Here is a 6,235-nt window from a genome sequence, read left to right on the forward strand (position 1 = left end):
ATCCTAGAAAGGAAACATTTATAGTTCATAGAGGTTGACATGTGGGACCGATCGCACACAGAGCATCCTCATCATTTCGAAGTCGGCGGGGATCGAAGAAAAAGGCTAATAGCCGGAAATTAGGGGTCAAAAATAAATCCAAAAAAGGAAACTTTTATTCTTCATAGAGGATGATATGTGGGACCGACCTGCCAGCAGCGTTTCAAAGGGCGAGGGATCAAAAGAAAAAGGCAAATAGCCAGAAATTAGGGGTAAAAAATAAATCCAACAAAGGAATGGTTTATTGTTCATAGATGCTGACATGTGGGACCCTTGAGCCACCTGCGACCTCAATTTCAAAGGCGGCATATGATCGAAAGAAAAAGCCAGCACCTTACTCAACTTTTCAGAGGCGGCATGAGATCGAAAGAAAAAGGAAAGTGACCAAATATCAGGAGCAAAAAATAATCCAAGAAAAGAAACTTTTATTGTACATAGAGGATGGCATATGGGTCCCACTTATACAAGCTCTTTCGCTCCAAGATCTTGCAAGTTGATTGTACATAGAGGATGACATGCGGGCCCCTTGTGTCAGCCAGCTTACTCAACGTTTCCAAGGCGGCAGGGGATCAAAAGAAAAAGGAAGTAACCAGAAATTAGCGGTAAAAAATAACTCCAAGAAAGGAAACTTTTATTGTTCATAGAGGATGACATGCGGGACCCATGCGCTAGCAGCTTCCTCAGCGTTTCAAAGGCGGCATGAGATCGAAAGAAAAAGACAAGAGACCAAATATCGGGAGCCAAAAATAATCCAAGAAAAGAAACTTTATTGTACATAAAAGATGACATGCGGGTCCCATTTTGCAGCAGCGGTGTCAACGTTTCAAATGCGGCTTGAGATCAAAAGAAAAGGAGTAGCCAGAAATTAGGGGTAAAAAAAAACTCCAGAAATTAGGATGGCATGCGGGTCCCATGAGTCCGCAACTTACGCAACGTTTCAAACGTGGCATGAGATCGAAAGAAAAAGGCAAGTGACCAAATATCAGGATCCAAAAATAATTCAAGAAAAGAAACTTGATTGTACATAGAGGATGACATGCGGGTCCCATTTTGCAGCAGCGGTATCACCGTTTGAGAGGCGCCTGGGGATCGAAAGAAAAAGGCAAGTGACCAAATATCTGGAGCCAAAAATAATCCAAGAAAAGAAATTTTTATAGTACATAGAGGATGACATGCGGGTCCCATGAGCCTGCAGGTTCCTCAACGTTTCAAACGTGGCATGAGATCGCAAGAAAAAGGCAAGTGACCAAATATCAGGAGCCAAAAATATTGTTCATAGAGGCTGACATGTGGGACCCGTGAGGCAGCAGCATCCTCAGCATTTATTGTTCATAGAGGCTGACATGTGGGACCCGTGAGCCAGCAGCGTCCTCAACGTTTTAAAGGCGGAAGGAGATCGAAATAAAATATAAGCCAAAAATCATTTGGTAAACAAAATCCAATAAAAGAAACATTTACCGTTCTGAGAGGATGACATGCGGGACCCATGAGGCAGCAAGCATCCTCAACGATTCCAAGGCGGCAGGGGATCAAAGGAAAAAAAGGAAATATCCAGAAATTAATTAGGGGTTCAAAATAAATCCATCAAAGGAAACTTTTATTGTTCACAGAGGATGACATGTGGGACCGACCTGCCAACAGCGACCTCATCGTTTCAAAGGGGGCAGGAGATCAAAATAAAAAGGCAAATAGCCAGAAATTAGGGGTAAAAAATAACTCCAAGAAAGGAAACTTTTATTGTTCGTAGAGGATGACATGCGGGACCCATGAGCCAGCAGCTTACTCAACATTTCAAAGGCGGCATGAGATCGAAAGAAAAAGGCAAGTGGCAAAATATCAGGAGCCAAAGATAATCCAAGAAAAGAAACTTTATTGTACATAGAGGATGACATGCGGGTCCCAATTAGCAGCAGCGGTCTCAACGTTTCAAATGCGGCTTGAGATCAAAAGAAAAGAAAGTTGATTGTACATAGAGGATGACATGTTGGTCCCATTAGTCAGCAGCTTACTCAACGTTTCCAAGGCGGCAGGGGATCAAAAGGAAAAGGAAATAGCCAAAAATCAGAGGGTGAAAAAAAACCCAAGAAAATAAACTTTTATAGCACATAGAGGATGACATGCGGGTCCCATGAGCCAGCAGGTTCCTCAACGTTTCAAACGTGGCATGAGATCGAAAGAAAAAGGCAAGTGACCAAATATCGGGAGCCAAAAATAATTCAAGAAAAGAAACTTGAGTGTACATAGAGGATGACATGCGGGTCCCATTTAGCAACAGGCGGTATCACCGTTTGAGAGGCTGCACGGGATCGAAAGAAAAAGGCAAGTGACCAAATATCGGGAGCCAAAAATAATCCAAGAAAAGAAATTTTATTGTACATAGAGGATGACATGCGGGTCCCATTTTGCAGCAGCGGTCTCAACGTTTCCAAGGCGGCACAGGACCAAAAGAAAAATGAAGTAGCCAGAAATCAGGGGGTGAAAAAATCGAAGAAGAAAGATTTCAATTGGGCTGGATCTGGACATCTGGGCCTTCGAACTATCCTGCTTGGCCTTTTGACTCGAACAATTTCAGCCCACTCCAAAACAGGAAAGTTCGGAATTTTATAAAAAAACAGGAAAGTCCTATGCTTCACAAAAACAAAAAAACAAGGAGATTCAACATATAAGTTTGTTTATGTAAAAATAAAGATTTAATTTATCCATTTGAAATAGCTCAGAGCGCAATACACTGTTTATTGTCTGCAAAATAATCAAGATATCACATGTTTCTTGTACGGGGAGACTGACATCGGGGACCCATGAGCCGAGCGGCGTCGTCAACGTTTTAAAGGCGGCAGGGGATGGAAAGAAAAAATAAACCAAAAATATGTAGGTAAAAAATCCAAGAAAAGAAACATTTCGTTCAAAGAGGATGACATGCGGGACCCATGAGGCAGCATCATCCTTAGCGTTTATTGTTCATAGAGGCTGACATGTGGGACCCGTGAGCCAGCAGCGTCCTCAACGTTTTAAAGGCGGCAGGAGATCGAAATAAAATATAAGCCAAAAATCATTTGGTAAACAAAATCCAATAAAAGAAACATTTACCGTTCTGAGAGGATGACATGCGGGACCCATGAGGTAGCAGCATCCTCAACGATTCCAAGGCGGCAGGGATCAAAGGAAAAAAAGGAAATATCCAGAAATTAATTAGGGGTTCAAAATAAATCCATCAAAGGAAACTTTTATTGTTCACGAGAGGATGACATGTGCGACCGACACTGCCACCGTCCTCTCATCGTTTCAAAGGGGGCACGAGATCAAAAGAAAAAGGCAAATAGCCAGAAATTAGGGGTCAAAAATAACTCCAAGAAAGGAAACTTTTATTGTTCGTAGAGGATGACATGCGGGACCCATGAGCCAGCAGCTTACTCAACATTTCAAAGGCGGCATGAGATCGAAAGAAAAAGGCAAGTGGCAAAATATCAGGAGCCAAAGATAATCCAAGAAAAGAAACTTTATTGTACATAGAGGATGACATGCGGGTCCCAATTAGCAGCAGCGGTCTCAACATTTCAAATGCGGCTTGAGATCAAAAGAAAAGAAAGTTGATTGTACATAGAGGATGACATGCGGGTCCCATTAGTCAGCAGCTTACTCAACGTTTCCAAGGCGGCAGGGGATCAAAAGGAAAAGGAAATAGCCAAAAATCAGAGGGTGAAAAAAAACCCAAGAAAATAAACTTTTATAGCACATAGAGGATGACATGCGGGTCCCATGAGCCCAGCAGGTTCCTCAACGTTTCAAACATGGCATGAGATCGAAAGAAAAAGGCAAGTGACCAAATATCAGGAGCCAAAAATAATTCAAGAAAAGAAACTTGAGTGTACATAGAGGATGACATGCGGGTCCCATTTAGCAGCAGCGGTATCACCGTTTGAGAGGCTGCACGGGATCGAAAGAAAAAGGCAAGTGACCAAATATCAGGAGCCAAAAATAATCCAAGAAAAGAAATTTTATTGTACATAGAGGATGACATGCGGGTCCCATTTTGCAGCAGCGGTCTCAACGTTTCCAAGGCGGCACAGGACCAAAAGAAAAATGAAGTAGCCAGAAATCGTGGGGTGAAAAAAATCGAAGAAGAAAGATTTCAATTGGGCTACATCCGGACATCCGGGCCTTCGAACTATCCTGCTTGGCCTTTTGACTAGAACAATTTCAGCCCACTCCAAAACAGGAAAGTTCGGAATTTTCTAAAAAACAGGAAAGTCCTATGCTTCGCAAAAACAAAAAAACAAGGAGATTCAACATATAAGTTTGTTTATGTAAAAATAAAGATTTAATTTATCCGTTTGAAATAGCTCAGAGCGCAATACACTGTTTATTGTCTGCAAAATAATCAAGATATCACATGTTTCTTGTACGGGGAGACTGACATCGGGGACCCATGAGCCAGCAGCGTCGTCAACGTTTTAAAGGCGGCAGGGGATGGAAAGAAAAAATAAACCAAAAATATGTTGGTAAAAATCCAAGAAAAGAAACATTTCGTTCAAAGAGGATGACATGCGAGACCCATGAGGCAGCAGCATCCTCAGCGTTTATTGTTTATAGAGGCTGACATGTGGGACCCGTGAGCCGCGAGCGTCCTCAATGTTTTAAAGGCGGCAGGAGATCGAAATAAAATATAAGCCAAAAATCATTTGGTAATCAAAATCCAATAAAAGAAACATTTACCGTTCTGAGAGGATGACATGCGGGACCCATGAGGCAGCAACATCCTCAACGATTCCAAGGCGGCAGGGGATCAAAGGAAAAAAAGGAAATATCCAGAAATTAATTAGGGGTTCAAAATAAATCCATCAAAGGAAACTTTTATTGTTCACAGAGGATGACATGTGGGACCGACCTGCCAACAGCGTCCTCATCGTTTCAAAGGGGGCACGAGATCAAAAGAAAAAGGCAAATAGCCAGAAATTAGGGGTCAAAAATAACTCCAAGAAAGGAAACTTTTATTGTTCGTAGAGGATGACATGCGGGACCCATGAGCCAGCAGCTTACTCAACATTTCAAAGGCGGCATGAGATCGAAAGAAAAAGGCAAGTGGCAAAATATCAGGAGCCAAAGATAATCCAAAAAAAGAAACTTTATTGTACATAGAGGATGACATGCGGGTCCCAATTAGCAGCAGCGGTCTCAACGTTTCAAATGCGGCTTGAGATCAAAAGAAAAACAAAGTTGATTGTACATAGAGGATGACATGCGGGTCCCATGATTCAGCAGCTTACTCAACATTTCCAAGGCGGCAGGGGATCAAAAGGAAAGGAAATAGCCAAAAATCAGAGGGTGAAAAAAAACCCAAGAAAATAAACTTTTATAGCACATAGAGGATGACATGCGGGTCCCATGAGCCGACGAGGTTCCTCAACGTTTCAAACGTGGCATGAGATCGAAAGAAAAAGGCAAGTGACCAAATATCGGGAGCCAAAAATAATTCAAGAAAAGAAACTTGAGTGTACATAGAGGATGACATGCGGGTCCCATTTAGCGATAGCGGTATCACCGTTTGAGAAGCGGCGGGGATCGAAAGAAAAAGGCAAGTGACCAAATATGAGGTGCCAAAAAGAATCCAAGAAAAGAAAGTTTTATAGTACATAGAGGATGACATGCGGGTCCCATGAGCCTGCGGGTCCTCAACGTGGCATGAGATCGAAAGAAAAAGGCAAGTGACCAAATATCAGGAGCCAAAAATAATTCAAGAAAAGAAACTTGATTGTACATAGAGGATGACATGCGGGTCCCATTTAGCAGCAGCGGTATCACCGTTTGAGAGGCTGCACGGGATCGAAAGAAAAGGCAAGTGACCAAATATGAGGTTCCAAAAAAAAATCCAAGAAAAGAAAGTTTTATAGTACATAGAAAATGACATGCGGGTCCCATTTAGCAGCAGCGGTCTCACCGTTTGAGAGGCGGCAGGGGATCGAAAGAAAAAGGTAAGTGACCAAATATGAGGTGCCAAAAAAATCCAAGAAAAAAAAGTTTTATAGTACATAGAGGATGACATGCGGGTCCCATTTAGCAGCGAGCGGTATCACCGTTTGATAGGCGGCGGGGATCGAAAGAAAAAGGCAAGTGACCAAATTTGAGGTGCCAAAAAACTCCAAGAAAAGAAAGTTGATTGCTCATAGAGGATGACATGCGGGTCCCAATTAGCAGCGAG

Source organism: Lolium rigidum, chromosome 4, assembly GCF_022539505.1.
Source record: "Lolium rigidum isolate FL_2022 chromosome 4, APGP_CSIRO_Lrig_0.1, whole genome shotgun sequence".
In the NCBI taxonomy this organism is placed as follows: domain Eukaryota; kingdom Viridiplantae; phylum Streptophyta; class Magnoliopsida; order Poales; family Poaceae; genus Lolium; species Lolium rigidum.